Below are 21,058 nucleotides of genomic sequence, written 5' to 3'. Positions count from 1 at the left end.
GGCCTCAGCAGCCGAGGCTGAATTTTTCTTTTTTCTTTTCTTTCTCAATTGTGCTTGTGCGTGGGGTTGTTTATCTAACTTGGCTGAAGCTAGAGGCCTGGGCCTGTAAACATATCCTTTTAATTATTCCACAAATAAGACATGCTCATAGAATAAAAGTTGAAAAATGCAAATAAGCAAAAAATAAATAAATAAAGCAAAAAAGCAGAAAGAGAGAGAGAGAGACAAAAACAGAGACACAGAGACAAAAAGAGAGAGAACAAATCAAGCATCTAAATTAGCACATGTGTACCAAGATGCAAATATAAAGAACTAAAGACCTTCACTGCAGGATTCTTTGACACAGTAAAAAACTGGAAGCAACCTGAGTATCCAAGAATAAGAACCTTTTTTTTGTTGTTTTTAGTATCCCATTTTCTTTATTTTTTTCTTTTCTTGTTTTTTAAAAATTAAAATATAGTTGACTTACAATATTATATTATTTCAGGTGTACAACATAGTGATTCAATATTTCTATACCTTATACTCCATTTAAAGTTATTATAGAATATTTGCTATATTCCCTGGCTGTACAATATATCCATGTATCTTATTTATTCTATACATAGTAGCTTGTACCTCTTAGTCAAGAAAAAGGGCCTTTTTAGCCAAATAAATAGTATTTCAATATCATGTAGCCACTGAAGTGAATGAAGCAGACCTCTGAGTACTGATTTGGAAAAACTGTCAAGATGTAACATTAACCGAGAAAAACAAGGTGCAAAACAGTGATTATAGGATGCTACAATGTGTGTGTGTGTGTGTGTGTGTGTGTGTGTGTTTTGCGAGGTAAGACGGGGCAATATGTGTACATATACATACTGCGAGACGCAAAGACCATCTCTCTGGGAGACAAGGCCCTGTATTTTCCAGGAAGAATGGCAAGTCAGAGACGGGAGGGAGGTGACTTTCTGTTCCTTTTGCACCGTTAGAGAGCTTTTGGTTTTGGTTTTGGTTTGCTGTGTGCGTGCCTGTCATCTGCGAAACATTTTAGCAAAGTTTAAAAGATCAGAGACTCCCCTCTTGGTCTCAGAGATTTTCCCAAAGGCCTTGGGATAATCTAGGCTGGTGTTTCCTAAAAGCCTCCCACAAACCCAGGTTTGCGGTGAGGTGCCAGTGGGCCATGGGGCTTGGGGAGGAGGCTTCAAGGCCTCCTGACCCTCCTCACTCTGAGCAGTTTCCCTTGTATCTTTTTTATAGGTTGGACAAGTTAAGAGTTCAGTTATAAACGGTTTTGCCTACTTTGAAATGAAATGTTTGAAAAGCTTTGCCCTTGAGTAATCTCATTCTGCTGATGAGAAGACAAGGGGCCAGAAAGGAGAAAAAAAGATGATCCCAGGCCAGACCTAGCTCTGGCTGAGTGCCTTAGGTGGTAAATTTGCCTCATTGGACCTTAGTTTCCTCCTTCAAAAGCAAACAAGCAAACAAACAACTCGAATAGTAAGAACTCTTCACAGATATCTAAAGTGGAAGTAAACCCTGAGTCCTTAGACCTTTTGGTCCTGGCAGAAGGGTGCACAGCAAATCAGAATGCCTCCCTCTCACCATCTGATTTTCCAGAAGGAGTGAGAGTGACCCCTGCCCTCCACCCCCATATCACTCAAGTCCAAGATCAGGCATATCTCAGTTTACCAGAAGTCAACTCGCTGCAAAATTCAGGACTCACTAGGATGCATTCAGCTACAAGGACAGAAAACGCAAGGCAAAATGGTTTTAATCATTAAGGAAATGTATTTTCTCATGTGTTTAGCAATCCAGAGGCAGTGGGGTGGACCTCTCAGTCATGCATTCAGCTGCAAGTAACACAAAACCTTACCATTGGCAAGTTTCTATTATCTCCTGTTACTAAATCCAAGGGTAGGCATCTCTGGCTGAGAGGATGACTCAGTGATGCCACTGGGGGCCCAGTTCTTTCCTGGTTTTTGCTTGGCCATCTTGAACATGTGGCTTTTGTCCTCATGGTTGGTCATGGTTGCAAGACGGTCATTCTATCTCCAGCTCACATCCACATTATAGGCAGGAAGCAGAGGACAGGAGCAAGCAGAATGCCCACTACATTTGTCTCTTTTCAAAAAGCTTTCCCAGGGGCCCCACTTGGAAAATTTTGCTAAATTGTTATTGCTCATACCTGGATCATATGGCCACTGATAGCTGTCAGGGACTTTAGGAGACTGAGTGCCTTCAGCTGGCCTATTGGCATCCCAATAAAATCAGGGTTCTGTAAACAAGGATAAAAGGAAGAGTGGGTATTAGGCAGGCACCGAGGAGTATCTGCCACAAGTCATTCAAGGGATGTTAATGCAAAGACTCAAAGACATTATACAGGACAAGTGTTTTTTTCTCTTTTTCTACTCTACCATTGGCTTCTGTCCTGAGACTTGATTTATCTCCTCAGACTGGGAGGACGACCCCTTCCTTGAGTACATAGGCCGATACCCCCTCAAACCAAAGAGGGTTCTCTCAGCCAACCAGAAGAGTTGACAACGGCTGTGGTTGAACCGTCAACAATGTCTGCCATATCTATATTAACCAGAATTTTTAAAATCCCATCCTCGGGCTTCCCTGGTGGCGCAGTGGTTGAGAGTCTGCCTGCCGATGCAGGGGACACGGGTTCGTGCCCCGGTCTGGGAAGGTCCCACATGCCGCGGAGCAGCTGGGCCCGTGGGCCATGGCCGCTAAGCCTGCGCGTCCAGAGCCTGTGCTCCGCAACGGGAGAGGCCACAACAGTGAGAGGCCCGCGTACCGCAAAAAAAAAAAAAAAAAAAAAAAAAAAAATCCCATCCTCTTCTCTCCTCATCTCACCGCAGTCTCACTTCCATGATCACAGCATGTCAGTCATCTACAGCTGTGATAGTTCTGCATCACAAACACCCCCAAACCTTTTATTCTCTTGAATATGGAGTTGTTGCAGGTCACCTGACCTGGTGTGGGCTTGGCTGGATGGCTCTGCTGATCTTGGCTGGACCCACCCACCTGCCTGCTGTTCAACTGGAGGTCAGCTGAGCTATAGGCAGGCCTGGCTGGTGGGACTCTGCTCTGCCTCACATGCCTCTCATCTTCTTCTGGGACCCGTGGACTTTACCAGATGTGTCTGGTTACAGTGATGGTAGAGGCATAAAACCCAGGTGGGAACATGCAAGGTCTCTTAAAGCCTAGTCTCCAAAGGACACACGGTCACTTTCATCTCATTCTGTTGGTGGAAGCAAGTCACTGAAGTGGCTGAACTCAAGTCACGGGGGAGGAAATGTGCTCTACCCCTTTTGTGAGAGGAACCATGAGGTCACATGTCAAGAGGTGTGGTTCCAGGAAACGGTGAAGAATTCCTTGGCTCTGATATCACCTCTATTTTCTGGTTATCCTACTTCATTGACGTCTCTTTTTCAGTCTCATCTATGGTTTTCTTGCCTCTCCCTTCTCTCCCTCCACATTCAAGAGAGTAAAAGGTTTGGGGTGGTTTGTTAAGTAGCATTATTGTAGCTGTAGATGACCAATACATGTAGTGAGAGTGGTAATGACATTGTGGTGAGTTGAGGAGAGAAGAGGATGGCTAAAAAATTTCTAGACAATAGAGGTGAGGCGGACCTTGTCAATTGCCCAGCCATAGCCATTGTCAACTCTTCTGCCTGGCTGAGAACTCACTTTTATTTGAGGGGGTATCAGTCCATGTGCTCAAGGAGGGGGATCCCTCCCCAGCCTGAAGAGCTAAGTCAGGTCTCAGGACAAAGCCCTGAGCAGAAGAGGGACACTGGGAGTCCCTAAAGGTTCCATCCACACCTTTACTCCTTCTCTGCACGTGATCTCTGACTTAGGGCCATCTTTGGGTCTTCACTTACCATCTTTGCACTGGTAATCCCCAAATTTGTAACTCCAGGCTTGGTCTCTCTCCTGAGTCCACCTGTCAACTGGACATGTTCACTGAGACATCTCACAAACCCTCAACTCTTTTTCCCACTCTGACCCTGGTACCCTTGGCCTCAACCATACCCCAAACTTCATCCTTTATTTTCAGTTTCGGGCATGCCCATCCATGCAGTCACTCGATCCAGGAACCTGGCTGTCAGCTAATCCTGTCTCCATGCTTCCCCTCTTGCTATAGCTGGTACTTACAATGACCATTTGCTGAGCACCACATTCCAAGCAAGGGGCTAAGCATCGTACACATATCATCTGATTTAATCCCTGAGATGAGGGAGGCACTGATATTAAGTTGTCTGTATTCCACACAACACTATCCAGCAGCCCCCATGATGTGCGTGCCCCACAGTTAGAGCATGTGGCCTCCTTCAGAAGCTTCAGTGATCATTCCCAAACCAATGGATCATGGAAGTCCCCGCTTTAAAATCCTTTATGATTCTTATTATCCTGAACCCTTTGGTCTGAAGTAGTTGACCCCAAGATTCTTGCATTTATTTACACAAAAGAAGAAATTGAGCTTACTCAATGTGTCAGGAAGTTTCTAGGTACCAGAGAAACACAAAAGTTCCCAGAAACTTAGGTCCAATTGACAGTAAACAAAAGAATAAGTATCTGACATGTCAGGTAGTGACAAGGAGCTAGGAAGAAAAATAAAGCCGGGTAAGGGATAGGTATTTTGGGAAAGAGACATCATTTTGGTGGGTGTCAGCCTCTCTGATAAGAATGTATTGTATTGTGTAATGTATTGTGAAGGAAGTAAGGGAGCAGTAAGTGCAAAGGCCCTGAGGCCCAAAGGGGCATGGTGGAGGCCAGTGCAGTGAGTGGGAGAGATGACGGAGTGAGGGTGGAGGAGGAGAGGGCAAGATTGGGCAGGCAGAACCTTGCAGGCCACAGTAAGGACTTGGCTTTGACCCTGAGTGAAGTGGGAGCCACAGGAGGGTTCTGAGCAGAGGAGGGATGTGACCTGACTTGGGTTTTCACAGGATCCCATCGACTGCATGTGGATAATAGTCTGCATGGAGGTCAGGGCAGAAGCAGGAAGCGGGGTTTTTGCAGGCCTCGTGACACTTAGGTCAGAGAGGGAATTCAGTTGTTTGAGTGACATTCTCAAAAAGCACAGGAAAACCGAACAGGATTTTCGGGTTAACTCAGAATCTACCAGAAGATGGAAGGGCCCAGCAAGCTTTAGCCTCAGGCACCACTGGGCCACCAGCCTTTTCGGCAGCATCATCAGGAGATGCTGCTGCTGTGGGGCTGGTGATGTCGCTGGGTTTCCCCCACGCCTGTCGCCTGGCTGTTCTGGCAGCACTGGGGAAGGGTAAGTCTTAGCACACCCAGTGTGACCAGGGAGACCGTGACCAGTGACTGAGCTCCTACCAAAGATGCTGACGCCTCTGAACCCAAGAACAAACACTGACGCCCCTAGTTCTGCAAAAACAAGCCGTGCCTCCTTGCATGCTGTATCCCCCCAGCACCAAGCTCCCTTATCTCACCACACAATCCTTCAAAGAATAACACAGCGTATTTGTGTCTGCGGTTTGGGTTCCCCAAACCTGTGACATCAGATAACTGCGGTGTTCACAAAAATGAACAACATCACAGAGGGGAGAAAAACAACCGAAAAGAAGCCCCTGGTTTCAGCCTTAACTTCCTCTCCAGGGAGGAAGGGGTGGTATCTGGTTGAGGTTTCATGGTGCAGAGGCTGGGGGCCAGGGAATGATGTCCTGCCCTCTCCCCAGCTGGCTCCCATCTCAGCCTTGAAATCTCCCCTGCAATATGGAAACGATAATCTCCACCTCTCAGGGCTGCTATATTGCAAAGTGATTTTTAAAAAATACCAATAATGGGGGACTTCCCTGGCAGTTCAGTGGTTGAGGGGCTGTGCTTCCATTGCAGGGGGCACGATTGCGATCCCTGGTCAGGGAACTAAGATCCCGCATGCCGTGAGGCACAGCCAAAAAATAGAAAAAAAAATTTTTTTTCAATACCAATAATGACTGATCTTTGGATCAATCATATGCCATAGGCCATTTTCTTGGGTAATCTTCACACCCGCCTGTTTCACCCTCACGTGGCATAGCTACTAAGATCAACTCTGGTTCACAGATGGGGAAACTGAGACTTCGAGTACGAAAAGAAGGTGGTTTTAAAATACTATGTGGCCACTTCTGGTTTTTGGAAAATGCAGACATGTACAACAGAATTTAAAAATTTTTTAAAAACCGCATCAATATAAAAATAGAATTAGGCAAAAAAGTTTGGCGGGGCATATGCCCAAATGTCACAGTGGTTTTCCTGGGTGTCAGGATCACCAAGGAGGCACCATGGCTGTCTTTTTTCCATCACTCAGGTCTTGGCATATAGGCACCTCCGCTATAAGGCTGTCGCCAAACCCCTGTCTATGGGAGTCCTCCAGCCTCCCGTCACTTTCATCCCTTCATGCACTGATCATCACTGGAATGTACCTTGATTTTTCATCTGTTTCTGGGTTTATGGCCTGTGTTTCGCACTAGAACATAATATCCATGAAGCTGGAATCCCAGCCACAGCTCTCTGAGCAGTGCCCATTAGTGGCCCTCAACAGATATTCCTTGACCAACTGATTGTGTTTTCTTCTTATTTTTTTTTTAACTTTTGTTAAAAAAAAAAAAACAACTGTGCGGATTACTTTTAATTGCTGTTTTAAGTGCTGGTCAAAAATGAGCTGGCTGGAGCCCCGGCAGGAAAGGGTCGCTTCTGCGGGCTTATCTGGCTGAGTGTGAAGGAAGTGGGTACCCTGCCTTTCCACAGGGTGGGTCAAGCTCTGAACATCCCAGAGTTTCTCAGCCCAGCCTGCCCCGAGGTCCCTGGCTCCGGAGATCTCTCTGCGTGGGACAGGGTTATCTTTGAATGACAACCCCCCGGGGTGAGGCCGCCCGGAATCTCAGGGGTAACACGGGGCCCCAGGACAGATGCAGCCCAAGGGAGGTGTTACTTAGCCCATGCAGTTCCAACATCTTGGAATTTCCCCATCACTTAAACATCAAGAGACTTTGGAAGAAAACTAAAATATCTTCCCAAAGGGCATGAAATAAGATGAGAATAAATAGGCGGGAAGACTTCACACCCTTCAAATGACGATTCTGCCAACATACATAAACTTAATGTAATTTCAAATAGTGACCCACAGGATTTTTTTTAATTGGATAAAATCATCTTGGACTTTACAAGGAAAAGTATGAAATAGAAGAACGGAAGAACGGTGGGAAGGACTATGACAAAGGTTGTATTTCAACTCACTGAGAAAATGGAATATTGAACCCAGGATGCCAGCATAGCACACTATCAGCTTATGCTATTTATCACTAAAGTAAAAATAGACTCTCACCTTCCACCATGTTAAAGAAAAACACAGAGATTTCACATAAAATGTCTAGAATTCTGGCTTGCCTGAAAACCCTGTCAATACTGGGCCTGATTTTCCCAAGGCAACCGTGGGCCGGTGCTGAGTTGAAACTCCGGGACTTTCCAGTTCACCGCAGTCTCCACCACTCTCTGCTGCCTCCCACCCGGCTGCCTTCAGTCATGTGTGTGTCTTGCCTGGGCACTGAAGCCACTGGAGTTTGTAGCCCCTGAACTCAGGGCTGGGCACAGCAGAGAGACGCAGGGAACATTTGAGGCTGGTTTTCTGCTGTTAGCCCCCTTTACACTCATGTCATTTTTCTTGGTGGAAATACAGATTTGGAGGAGGGATGTGGCTTGAGAGCCTCAACCGGGGAGTCAGAATCTTGAGTGACCACTGAAGAGTGACTTTCTCTCTCGGTGCCTCAGTTTCCTCCTCTGCCAGGGGAATAATAAGAGCTGTCACTCATCATTTGCAGGAATCTACGCCGTTGTTCCCATAAAGTGCTCGACCTAGGGTTCAGTGCAGAGTCACAGCAGGGATAAATAATGAGGTGGTGATAACAAACCCTCCCTCTCAAATTTAGGGTTTTTAGTTCTCAGGCCTCGAAGAAGGGAGACTAGGAGAAGAGAAAGAAAGGAGGGAGGAGCTGGGCAGAGCAGATTTGCTTTGATCTCCTTTAGCCAAAAAGGAGGAAAAAAAGTAAACAAATAGCCCTGGCCTCCTTTGATTCCACGCTGCCCCGAAGAGCTCTGGAGCTGATAAAAACCAGCCAAATCTGATTTGGGCAGCTCCACCCTTCTGACCGTACTTTCCCTGGGCATTTGGAATCTGGAACCCTAAAGCCTGTCCCTGCACCCTGCCCACAGCATCCACCTTTCATTCCCTTCTTGCTTTTCCCAGCAACTGGAGACTCTAGGGGGAGAAAGATGGGAAGACTTCCCCACCGGGGAACCCCACACAAGAGATGAGAGAAGGGGCTGGGAAGGGAGCCTCGGAACACATTAGCCACCCAGCGCCTGCTCCCAGGAAGGAGCCCTCCCGTTGGGACTAATGGGAAACGAAGCTCTCAGGCATTGGGAATGAACTGGGCAGAAGGAGGGTGAAGATTTTAGTGAAGAGCAGAAAAGTCTTCCCACTGGGCGGCTGGTGGAGAGCAGCCACGTGGCACAGGGCTTCACGGTGTGGCTTTGAAGCCATCCCCGTTCAGGGTTGTGTGACTTTGGGCAAGTGACGTCACCCCATCTAGCTTTGGTTTCCTCAACTGCCCTGGCACTGCCTTGTTAAGGGTTAAATTGTTAAGGGTTAAATGAGGTCCTGCCTATCAAGTACCTGGCACATAGTAGGTCCAATAACTGGACATTTATGGTAAAATGGCTTAGGGGGTCCCAGGGCAGCCTCAGTCAGAGAGACGGAAAAATGCTCAGACCTCGAGTCCAGAAAGATGAAAGAAGATCAGCTGTTTGAAATCTCTCAAGGCGCCAAGGGCCATGCAGTCAACAAGGTCAGGAACTGGGGCCTGTTTGAAGTTGGGAAGAGGTAATTCCAGACAGAGTTTAGCACAAAGGGAGGACATTTCCTCCATGTTACCTCCAAGGATGCCCTGGCTGATGGCTTTAAGCTTCCCTAGGGACTGATAAGTAGCTAAAAGTTAAGGCAGAGGGGCTAGAGAATAGTCTCTGGGGTCAGGGGTTCCTTCCCAAGACAGCCCCTTCCTAGCTATGTAACCTGTGTGTCCTGACCTCAGTTTCTCCACCCGTAAAATAGGGGCCATAATAACATCAGTCTCCAGATTTTGAGGATAGAATACATGATATTCAATTGGTGCTCAGTGAATAAGTGGAATTCACAAGCCACAGCTACGTTAGGGATAAGGTGGCAAAAGCAAAGGTTGGCAGAGGAAGAGGAACTGACTGCTCTCGAGTTCTTGGTAATTAAGCCCAGGCCCAGTCCCACGCCAGCAGCTTGACCATGGCCTTTGGAAGCAGGGGCTTGCCCTGCTTCCTGCAGTGCTGAGTCCCCAGGGCCAGAACAGAGCCTGACACATATCAGGGATTTGTTCAAGGATGTGTGGAACTGGACACCCTGTGGAGTGGAGTCAACCTCCACAAGAAAAAAGGAAGGCACAGAGAGGCCAGGTAACTTGTCCAAGGCCACACAGCAGCCTGCCCACCTGGAGTCACAGCTGGGACTGGGATTGAACTGATCTGGCCTCATTGTGGCCTCGCTCTGCTTCTTGACCGCCTCGAAGCCCACTGTCCCCTTCTTGAGCACTCCCTCTCTGGGCTTCCCACACCTGGCAGAGCCGGGGGAAGCTCTTCAGGCTCTTTCAGGCTCCTCCATGGATGCTTCAGCCCCCGCTGCCCTCAGCAAGGACTCGCTTTCCCCTCTCTCCCAGGCAGGCCGGCAGTCGGGAACTCATAGCCTGTGGGCCTCATCTGGCCTCAGAGGTGTTCTGTGTGACTTCACACACAGTGTAGGTGCGTGCATGTGTGTGTGTGTGTAGGGGTTTTTTTCTCATAATTTTGAATCATTTGCCAACATTTAAAAACTGGAGATTTCACATAAAAACCAGGATTTCCAAATTCCTTTGGAAAATGGCCAGCTCGGGCCACCCAGGCCCACTTCTCCTCTGGTCAGCTGGTTTACTGTTCTGGGCCCCTCTGGTCCCCGTGCCCGAGCCCCGCCCACCTCACTCATCTCTGGGCCTGCCCTCCCTCCCTGGGGCTTCCTCACATAAAGACCCCAAACTTGCCACGAGAGACCTGGGCTCCACGCGCTCCCCGCCACCATGCTGGGCATCCTCTCATTCTTGGTCCTGCAGCCTGGGGTGCTCACAGGGGAAGCCATAGAGGCTGGGTTGGGCCTCCATCCCGGGTCTGTGGCAGGTAGAATGATGGCTCCCCAAAGATGCCCATGTCCTAATCCCCAGAACCTGTGATTATGTCACCTTACATGGCAAAAGGGACTTGGTGGATGTGATAAAGAATCTCAAGATGGGAAGATGAACCTAGGTTATCCAGGAGGCTCAGCGTAATTGCAAGGGTCCTTATAAGAGGGAGGCAGGAGGGTCAGAGTCAGAGAAGGGGAAGTTTTGATGGAAGCAGAGGTTGGGGTGAAGTGAGCCAGGAATGTGAGTGGCATCTAGAGGCTGGAAAGGCAAGAACTGGAGCCTCAGGAGGAATGCAAGCCTGTGTTTGATTTTTAGCCTTGGGAGACCTATTTTGGACTTCCGACCTCCAGAACCGTAAGATAACAAATTTATGTTGTTTTTAAGCCACTAAATTTGACATCCTTTGTTATAGTAGCAACAGGAAACTTATAACCGAGTTTGAATCCTGGTTTGGCTACTTAATTGGCCGTGTGCCCTTGGGCAGGTGACTTATATTGCTGAGTCGGGGTTTCCCCACCTGAAAAGGGGTAACAAGGGCGCTCCCTCTGGCGTGTTTGTGAGAGTTTGGTCAACCACGTGGTGAAGCACGGAGCACAGCCCGGCAGCTCCTGATGCCAGATCTTCTAGCATCACCCTCACATCTCAGTGTCATCGAAACCAGCTCAGAACAGGTTTAAAAATCTGCCCACTGGGCCTCCCTGGTGGCGCAGTGGTTAAGAGTCCGCCTGCCGATGCAGGGGATACGGGTTCGTGCCCCGGTCTGGGAGGATCCCATATGCCGCGGAGCGGCTGGGCCCGTGAGCCATGGCCGCTGGGCCTGCGCATCCGGAGCCTGTGCTCCGCAACGGGAGAGGCCACAACAGTGAGAGGCCCACATACCGCAAAAAGAAAAAAAAAAAAAAAAAATCTGCCCACTGAGGGCTTCCCTGGTGGCGCAGTGGTTGAGGGTCCGCCTGCCGATGCAGGGGATGCGGGTTCGTGCCCCAGTCCGGGAAGATCCCACATGCCGCGGAGCGGCTAGGCCCGTGAGCCATGGCCGCTGAGCCTGCGCATCCGGAGCCTGTGCTCCGCAACAGGAGAGGCCACAACAGTGAGAGGCCCGCGTACCGCAAAAAAAAAAAAAAAAAAATCTGCCCACTGATAACCCATCCCTCAGACATAAAGTCCAAACTTCTTACTTATGGCTCAGCATAACCCACCTTGCCTAATGACAATAATACGGCTAGTACTTGTAAAGCATTTGGCATATACCAGGCACGATTCTAAGCATTAACCATATATTCAATTCATTTAATGCTGGCAACAACCCTATCATTTTCCCCATTTTTTTAGGTGGGGAAATTGAGGCCAAGGGGGTTAAATCACTTGCCCAGGGTCTCTTGGAAGGATGGTAGCTACACCGGTATTTGAACCTACACAGTTGGGCCCTGGGGCCTAGGCTCTGACCACTGGACAGGGCTGCCTCTGTATATGAACAGACCAGGGAGTAGCAGTAAAGGCCCCAGAGTGTGGCTCGAGACTCGGTGGTCTCAGTGTCCCCTCCATCCGCCACCTGTCCCAGGTGCGATCCTGGACTCAGGGCTCTGAGGGTCACAGCTCCTGGTTCACAGCCATACCTAAGGGTGTGTTCGTTCCACAATTTCCAGCAGTGCCCACTCTGTGCTGGGTGCCGTGTCCCAGAGAAAATGCAGACCCCTCAGCTGCCCCCAAGATCCTGAGGACAGATGAATATACAACTGTCACAGCTCAGCAAGAGACAGCAGGAGCTGGGGGTGGGAGGAGGTCAGGGGAGGCTGCCCCCAAGGAGGGACCCAGGAAGTGTGACGCGGGCCCAGCAAAAAGACTGGGCAGAGTGCTCCAAGTGAGGGACAGCTCAGGAAAGGCCCTGGAAGGAGGAGCCCATGTGCTCAGGGAACTGTTGGTGGTCACATGTGGTCGAAGTGCTGCAGGGAGGGGCTTGACCACTCACTCTCCTTGTGACCGTGGGCAGCCCACACCACCTCTCTGGGCCTCAGTGTCCTCATCTGTAAAACAGGAGTAATGATACAGTAGTACTCATCTCCTAGGGCTGTCCCTAGCATTCAGCCTGGCGAGCCTGCATCGGGCAGGCTGCAGGAGCGTGAATCAGTGTTGCTGCTATAGGATGATTAGGCACATGAGCGGCCCAACCTCCTCACTTCTTCCCCTTTTCAGCTCCTCAGACGTAGAAGCCCTAGGGCCCCACATTCACATTCGTGGGGGTGACCCAGGAGGTTACAAGTTAGGAGCTGCTGCTCCCCAGGGTATCACACCAAGAGGCTGGTGTTCCTAGCATCCTGGACTCCCAGACTCGGAACTCCAGACCAGCGTCCACTGTCCCCATGGCTCACAGCTTCCGGCAGTCTCAGCCCCCCTGCCCGGCTTTGCCCCCTCCAGTTCCCTCTGGTCCTTTTGTGTGTAACATTTGTCTTTCTTCCCCTTGACTCACTTTAACTTTCTCCACATCTTGACCAATCCCGATTGAGAGTCACATTTGACCCTTGAGCTTCTCTTTTTTCAAAGGCACATTAAGACAGAATTGCTAAGTGTTTTTGAGCACTTGCTATGTGCCTGGCATTTCCATTCATTCATTAATTCATTCATCCATTTATTCAACAAATAGCTGTGAGCACCTCCCATGGGCCTTGGAGTTCATCAGTAAACCATAAAGATTCCTGCCTGGTGGAGCTCATGTTGCAGGGCCGAGGGAGGGAGAGGAACAGGTAATAAATAAAACCTGCCAAGTCTACAACCCGTTCTGTGTATACACAAACTCACTGAAGCACAGCAACAGCCCTATGAAATGTTTATCCCCATTTTCCAGGTGAAAAAACCAAGGCTCAGAGAGGGGAAGTCACTTGCCCAAAGTCACACAGCTAGGAAATGGCTAAGTCAGAATTTGAACCCACACCAGTCAGACTCCAGCAACCAAGTTCTTAACCTCCCCGGGAGACTGTCTACTAAGATAAAAGCCACTGGCGCTGTTCCACCAGCAGTGCATTTGGGAAGCATCACAGTGTCCCAACTTGTGGGTGTTGGTGCTCAGGGGCTGCTAATTCCCATGAGTCCACAGGCAGGATGAGCTCTGCCCTCCCCTCCAGCGGCCTCCAAATGGGGAAGGCCAAGTACACAGTCACTCTCTGGCCAGAGCCGGTGGGAACAGGACGTCCTGGACCTCTTGCCCTGGCCGGGCCCAGAGAGCTATTTTGGGGCACGTTTATTGATGGGACATGGGTGCCCAGCTGGACTCAGGCCGCAGCTGGCCTAGGATGGCTCTCCTCCTGCATGCCCTGCACTGCCGTGGGGCAGCCATCATCCGTGTCCTGCCCACACCCCAGGCCCAGGGTGCAGCCTGAGCTGGCTGGCTCCAGGAAAGGCAGGGGTCGCTACTGGAGTGGAGGGATACGGGGGGTCACGTGGATTATTGTTTACCAGAATTCTGGAGCCTGATTCGATTCACAGGAGGCAGAACCCAGAATGAATACAGAATGAATATAGAAATGGGTTATGAGGTCAGATGCAGGTTCAAATCCCAGCTGTGTCCCCTGAGACAACTTACCTTGGGAAAGCCGGGTCAACTCTCTGAGGCTTAGTTTCCCTGTCTGTAATATGGAGTCAATAGTAATCCTCAATCACAGGGAGGGAATGAGGCTTAAATGAGGTAGTGTGAACTGCTCAAAGCCTGGCATACAGAAAGTACTCAATAATTAATAACTTTGCAAATAATGATTGACAGCTGACATTGACTGGGAGTTTGGCATGAGCAAGGCACTGGGCTAAATTATTATTTTTTTATTTTATTTTATGTTTTATTTTATTTTTTTTTTTTGCAGTACGCGGGCCTCTCACTGTTGTGGCCTCTCCCGTTGCGGAGCACAGGCTCCGGACGCGCAGGCTCAGCGGCCATGGCTCACGGGCCCAGCCGCTCCGCGGCATGTGGGATCTTCCCGGAATGGGGCACGAACCCGTGTGCCCTGCATCGGCAGGCGGACTGTCAACCACTGCGCCACCAGGGAAGCCCTGGGCTAAATTATTGATCTGTTTTATCTCATTTCACCCCCCAGCAATTCCAGGAGACTGGTGAGTGACACTGTTACAGGTGCCACTATTATCCCTTTGTACAGATAAGGAAACCAAGACTCAGAAAGATAAGACCTGCCTAAGATCACACTGCAAATATGTGGCAGAAAAACCTGCCTTTGAACCCAGACCCCCATTTCCCCCACGCCTATACCTGAGATTGCTTACAAAAGTTCCTGTAAACACCGAAGTCCCTGCCATGCCATGTTCACTTCAGTCATCCCTCAGTACGGGGAAGTGACCTCCTGGCTCTTCCACCTGATGGGAATCCAGAAACCAAAGGTTCCAGAATATTCCTTTGACCTTCCTCCCTCCCCTCAGGGTTATTTTGTTTTCCTGGTTTGTCGGCAAAATATCTCCAAGAAACTGGCTGGTTGACAAATGTTCCAGGCTGATTTAGAGGGGCGTTTTGCTGTGAACGCTGAGGGCAGGGTGCTGGGGGGCCCAGTGGGGAGGGGAGGGCAGGGCAGGGGACACTCCACCTGACCTGTGCCACCTCAGGCCAGAGTGGGTGCAGTGTTTCCTTCCTAAGGTGCTCTTTGTGGCCTGAACCTGCTTACACGCTTCACCCTGTGCCCTGAGGGTGCACTCCAGCCTCCTTCGGTTGAAAGAAGCAGCCCTTTGAGAGATCTGCCCTTCTGCCTTTCTAGCCTCTCTCCCACACCTGGGCCCCTCCCACACCATCCTCCAAAAAGGCTATGCTTTTCCTGCTTCCAGGCCTTTGCCCCTGCTGTGCCCTCCCCCTGGGATGCGGTTCCTCCATTCTCCACCTGCCAGATGCTTCTTCCTATCCTTCACAACTCCTTCACTGTGAGGCCTTCCCAGAAACCCCCCTCCCAACCCCCCAGCAGTATTGTCCCCCTGGCTGGGAGTTGCCACAGCAAAAGAGAGACACTGCTTCCGGAACTACCTTGTGCTCCAACTGGCAAGACTCTGATGTCCAACTGGCGAGTGGATACCTCCACATGGGTCTCACACAGACCCCTCAAATGTCACAAAACAGAACCTCAGAATCTCCCATTTCCCCTCCTAAAACCCCAGCCCTTCCCACTAGTCTTCTTTTCTCAGTAAACGGTGCCACCTCTCACCCAGATATTCAGGACAATACCTAGAAGCCATATTTGATACCCTGTTGCTTTACCCCGACACATCCCATCCAGCAGAAGTCCTGTCAACTCAGCGGCCAATTACATCCTGAATCCATACTCTTGTGCCACCTTTGTAGCCACCACCATGGCGCCGGCGGCCACCATCCTTACCTGCTTGGACAGGGACAGTGGTCTCCTCCCTAGTCTCCTGGCTTCCCAGCTTTACTCCATCACAGTAGGAGGTGCCTTTGTAAAAGGTAAATTAAGTCAGGTCACACCCCTGCTCAAAACCCTCTAAAACGCCTCTTCCCTCTTAGAATAAAAATCCCTATCGTCACCATGGCCTATAAGACCTCATATGATCTGACCTTTGCCTACCTCCCCAACCTCATCCCTATCCCATTTCCCTCCCTCACTCTGTTCCTGCTACACTTGCCTTCTCCCTATTCCTGAACGAGAAAGCTTGTTCCTGTCCCTAGGCAGAGACTTCCTCTTCCCTTTGCCCGAACCAAAGATATCTGTCTGTTTCATTCTGTCACTCCATTCAGGTCTCTGCTCAAATATCATCTCCTCAGAGAACACTTCCATGACCTGCCCATATAAAATTCTCCCCTCCATCACCACCTATCTCTCGACCTACTTTATTTTCCTTCATTGTAGTTGTTGCTATCTGACATATTACGTATTATCCGTATATTTGTTTTAATCTAGTTTGCTGCTAAATGTTTGACAGGCTCTCGGCAAGCGGGGAGCTCTGATGTTTACATTTGCCAATTTCTGGGGCATAAACACTCCCATGGTGGCTGATTTCAAGCTCCCAGCATGACTTCACTGAACTTGGAGTTGAGAAGACGTATTCAGTGTCATGCCATCAGATACTATTTCCACCACAGAGTGTGCTGTATGATGCAATCTCATACAATAGATGTCAATAACCTCAAGAAATATGAAACAGTACATTAATTAGAAAGTGATGTTTTGAGTAGTTGTTACTTTTATTTGTATTATCATTTATTTAATTGTAAGTTCAAATAATTTAAAAATTTTTGTGATGGCTGTGGAGAAACCAGCTTGCAGAATTCGCCAGCCAGCAGTGCCGGCCAGCTCCAGCACGCCACTGAATGAATACAAGCAGCATGAGGACAGGGACATTGTGCATCTTGTTTCCTGCTCTTTCCCAGGGGTCTAGAATAGTAGAAGGAGCCCTGTGCTCAGCCCGTATGTGGTGAACATTTTATAATGCATCTGTTTGCATCAGAAAGCACAAACTGTTTGCCCCGATCAACTTGACTCTGTGGGCTGAGTCCAGCCTACTAATGGGTTTCATTTGGCTCTCAGAATGGTTTTTTTTTTTTTTTTTTTGGTGTACGCGGGCTTCTCACTGGCCTCTCCCATTGTGGAGCACAGGCTCCGGACGCGCAGGCTCAGCGGCCATGGCTCACGGGCCCAGCCGCTCCGCGGCATGTGGGATCTTGCCAGACCGGGGCACGAACCCTTGTCCCCTGCATCGGCAGGCGGACTCTCAACCACTGCGCCACCAGGGAAGCCCCGTTGCCAACCTTTAAAAGTCATGAGATTTTTGCATGAAACTCCACATAAACATGGATTTGCAGCTTCCCTTGAAAATTCTGAAGCTCTGGGCACCCCAGGCCTGATCCCCGCATGACAACAGAGGTCAGAGCTGAGGGGCGGCCGCCCCCTTCAGACCGGGCACGAGCTTGCCAGCTCACCGCAGTCCCCACCCCTCACCGTCACCTCCCACCAGGCCCGCTTCATTCATTTACACAACCTGCTGGCCCTGTGGATAGTCGAGTTGTAATTTCTATCTTAGCCTCCATTCTAGCACTTATCACAGTGTCCCCGCAAGACTGAGGCCACCTGGAGGACAGGCTCTGTGAGTCAGGCCCCCTGGGGCTTCCATTCCTGCTACAGGGCCTGGCACACAGTAGGCGCATAGGTCCTGGAATTTGGTTATATGTTTGTTGTCAAACGAATCCCAAACCCTCAGCTCCCCTAACGGGCATGCACTCAGTCCAAGCCCCGACCAGAATGTGACAAAGAGGTTGGCCCAGGCCAGGGTTTAAAAATACCCAGGGCTGGTCAGCTGCGAGCACTCGGAGGTGTTGAAATAAACGGGCAAAGTCTGGCCAGAGGCCAGCCCCCCAACTTTGCTCTGTGTAAATGTGGGCGAATGGGAGGGGCTGCCAACAGCTCCTCGGGGAGGTGGAGCAGTGGGGAGAGGGGGATATAGCCCCTTCCCCCAGCGCCCTGCTTGGGAAAGGTCAGCGCTAAGTTTATAAACAGCATCGGGTGACATGACATAATTTCACATAAAGGGTTACCGGGCAGACCGTGAACACAGGGCGTCCTCCCCTGATGTTTCCACTCCGCGGTCTCCTGGCGTCAAGAGCCGGGATGTTGCTCGCCCTGTGGTCTTCCCGCGGCCTTCAGAGCTGCTGCCTAGCCTGCTGGAACCACAGTTAAAAATAACGCTCCCGGCACAGTCCCCTGGGGGACAGCCAGCCCGGGGGCTGGACAGGGGAGGACCAAGCTCTGATTGAGGGCCCACTGGGTGCCAGGCACTTCCGAGACATTTGCTCACTGAGCCTCACAATGGCCTTGGGAGGGAGGGATCGTCATCCCATTCACAGATGGGGAAACTGAGGCCGGGGAGCGGTGCACTCACTGGTTCAAAGTCTCCTGCTCGGTTCATGGCAGTGCTGGCATTCAGATCCATGAGGCTGAAGTGTCAAGAAGTCAGGGGCTCCGTGTGCCACAACTACTGAAGCCCGCGCGCCTAGAGCCCGTGCTCCGCAACAAGAGAAGCCACCGCAGTGAGAAGCCCACGTACTGCAACGAAGAGTAGACCCTGCTCACTGCAACTAGAGAAAGCCCGCAAGCAGCAACGAAGACCCAATACAGCCAAAAATAAATAAATAAATTCATTAAAAAAAAAAAAAAAAAAAAGAAGTCAGGGGCTCAGTGTTTCGTTCTGCTGGGTCCCGAGTCCCTGGAACAGTGTCCAGACCTCAGCAGGCAAACTTGCTCCCCCTGTTGACATTTCGGGGGTAGGGGTGGACAGGGGGATACACATTTGTAGGTAAATTAAATAAATTGTATTTCAGATGTGTCTCCCTAGCAATAAGTTCTAAGAAGAAAAATAAACCAGGGAAGGGGGATGGAGCACCACGGAGAGGTACAGATCTAAACACGGGAGCAGGGCCGGAGGAGGCCTTGCTGAGCAAATATTTGAGGACAGACTTGAAAGAGATGAGGGATTGGGCAATGGGGCTATGTGAAGGAAGAGCATTCCCGGCAGAGGAAACAGTAAGTGCAAAGGCCCTGAGGCTGGATCGTGCCCGGCATGTGTGAGGATGATGAGGAAGCCAGTGTGGCCGGGGCAGCGTGGGAGGCAGTGGTAGGGGGCCGATAGTGCAGAGCCTTGCACATTGTAGGAAGGACTCAGGCTTTTATCTGGGGTAGTTGGGAGCCATGGAGGGTCCTGAGCAGGTCAGCAGCGTCTGACCTCGGTTCTGAAAGAATCCCCCTGACTATGTGTGGAGAAGGGACTGTCAGGGCCTGGGGGGAAGGGTGACAACCAGAGAGGAGGAGACTGCAATGGTCCAGGCAAAAGATGATGGTGACCAGGCCCAGGGGTGGCCATCAGAGGTGGGGACGTGGGGGGAAGTCCATGGCCTCATATTCTAGATCTGTTCTAAAGGTGGACAGGACACACTGCTGGGCCAGATGTGCCAGAAATCAAGAAATCAGGGATGACTCCAGGGTTTCAGGCTGAGTGACTGGAAGGATAGCTTCCCTGTTACAGAGACGCCCGAGCACTCTGCTGGGCTCCCAGGAGAGGACAGGTGTGCAGCGGCCTTTCCCGGGGCCATGTGGGACCTGTGCAAAGCCCTTTCCTCAATATGGTCGCCTTGCTTTCTGAAATTCTCCCCAGTTTCGATCGGGATTCTTCCCCAGCTCCCCCATTCCATCCCTGGCCCTGAGTTTCTTGTAAATTGCGCAGAGGCCCCCAGGTCCCCTCTCCCCCTCGATCCGTGAAGAGCAGCAAACACTTCTATGAGCCCTCATCATGTGCCTGGCAGGATCCTAGCCTTTACATTTGTGAATTCATTTGATCATCACAACAATTCAAAGAGGTGGGGGCTGTAATTACATCTACTTCATGGATGAGGAAACTAAGGCCCAGAGAGATTAAGTCACTTAAGTCTGGGATCACACAGCTAACAAGTGGCAGAGGCAGGATTTGAGCCCAGGGCTCATGCTCTTAACTACTATACTGTCTCATGAGGCACTCACCATTGACCACGAAGAGCCAAACTGGGCTTGAAGGACTGGGGTGGGGGGAGAGGGCTTCAGCCGCCCCTCCCACATAGCAGGGACAGTTGTCATTTTCTGAGTGTCTGCCCCATGCCTAGCACTGTACCCATGCTCCCTCTATTCTTCGCATCAACTGAAGAGGTGGATAGTATGATGATTGTGCCCATTCTACAGATGAGGAAACTGAGGCTCAGCATGGAGAGGAAGTGCCATGTCCAAAGTCACACAGCCAAGACATGAGAACTCGGGGCTCTGGGCCTCCAGACCCCATTCTATCCCCTCCTCTGCACTGCCTGTGCTTGTCACCTGCTTCTTGCCCTGGTAGTGAGGGGAGTATTTAGGGGTGTGGTGGCCATGTTGAATTTCCTTCCGGCTGGCTGGCAGAGGATGAGGAATCAGGCTGAGGATGCAGAGAGGTAATTCAGGGACAGCGCAGCTCTTTGGGCTTGTGGATTCTGTCTGATACAACCAACATTTCTGAGGCCAGCGCTGGGCCAGGCTCAGGGGATACTGAGGCAGGACCATGACGCTGAGCATGAGAGAGGTCAGGGTCCTATGCCTCTAATGGCATAGGAAAAGGTGGGGTTGTCACAGGAGTTCAGATCAAGAGCAGCTCAGGGGAGCAGGTGCTTGTGAACCTTTTGCCTTGGGCAGCCTGTTTACCTCTCCAGACCTCAGTTTCCAACTCTGTGAAATGGGTTGATAATGCCTGCATCAGAAGGCTGGTGTCAGGACTCATGTTGGGCACCAAGGGGCCTTGCTCCAACTCTAACCAACCGCCACTGTCTTTTAGGACAGGAAGAGCACAGGACCAAGAATATCAGAGATACTCTGGGAGACACTGAACCTTCTGGACATATGGGGGAAAAAAATGAAATGTTTTGGACACTTGCTTCACCTGTGAGGTGAATGCTTTCCATCTACTTTCCACATACATAGACGCTCTCCACCCCCTGGTGAGGTGAGTACTAAGATCATCTTCCCTGAACAGGTAAGAAAACTGACAGCCAGTTATGTTATGAGACTGAACCAGGATCACAGAGCTGGGAAGGGATGAAGCAGGGATTCAAACATGACTCATCCTGCCCCCTTAGCTTTACATTGTCCATCGCAAGGCTGAAATCATAACAGCTTAGATTTTTCTTGAGCACTTATTATGTGCCATGCACTATTCCAAGCACTTTACAAGTATTAACCAATATTAATCTTGACCTCCGATGGAGGAGACAGGTGCTGCTTTCTTCCCATTTTACACACGAAGAAAGAGCTTAAGTAATTTACACAAGGTCACAGAGCTAGTGATTT

At 50.2% G+C, this 21,058-nt stretch overlaps 1 long non-coding RNA gene across 1 annotated transcript in view; it reads left to right on the top strand.

The window, feature by feature from the left end:
- LOC132476158 (uncharacterized) overlaps window positions 1–20,617 on the top strand; it is a 221,935-nt gene extending 201,318 nt beyond the window's left edge. The window contains exon 3 of the long non-coding RNA XR_009530114.1: window positions 20,547–20,617. This is a non-coding gene — a long non-coding RNA (uncharacterized LOC132476158). The remainder of the gene's footprint in view (window positions 1–20,546) is intronic.
- Window positions 20,618–21,058: the final 441 nt, after the last annotated feature.

Source organism: Mesoplodon densirostris, chromosome 16 (assembly GCF_025265405.1).
Source record: "Mesoplodon densirostris isolate mMesDen1 chromosome 16, mMesDen1 primary haplotype, whole genome shotgun sequence".
Lineage (NCBI taxonomy): Eukaryota > Metazoa > Chordata > Mammalia > Artiodactyla > Ziphiidae > Mesoplodon > Mesoplodon densirostris.
The sequence above is the reverse complement of the archived record's forward strand: the minus strand, read 5'-3'. Positions and strand labels throughout refer to the sequence as shown.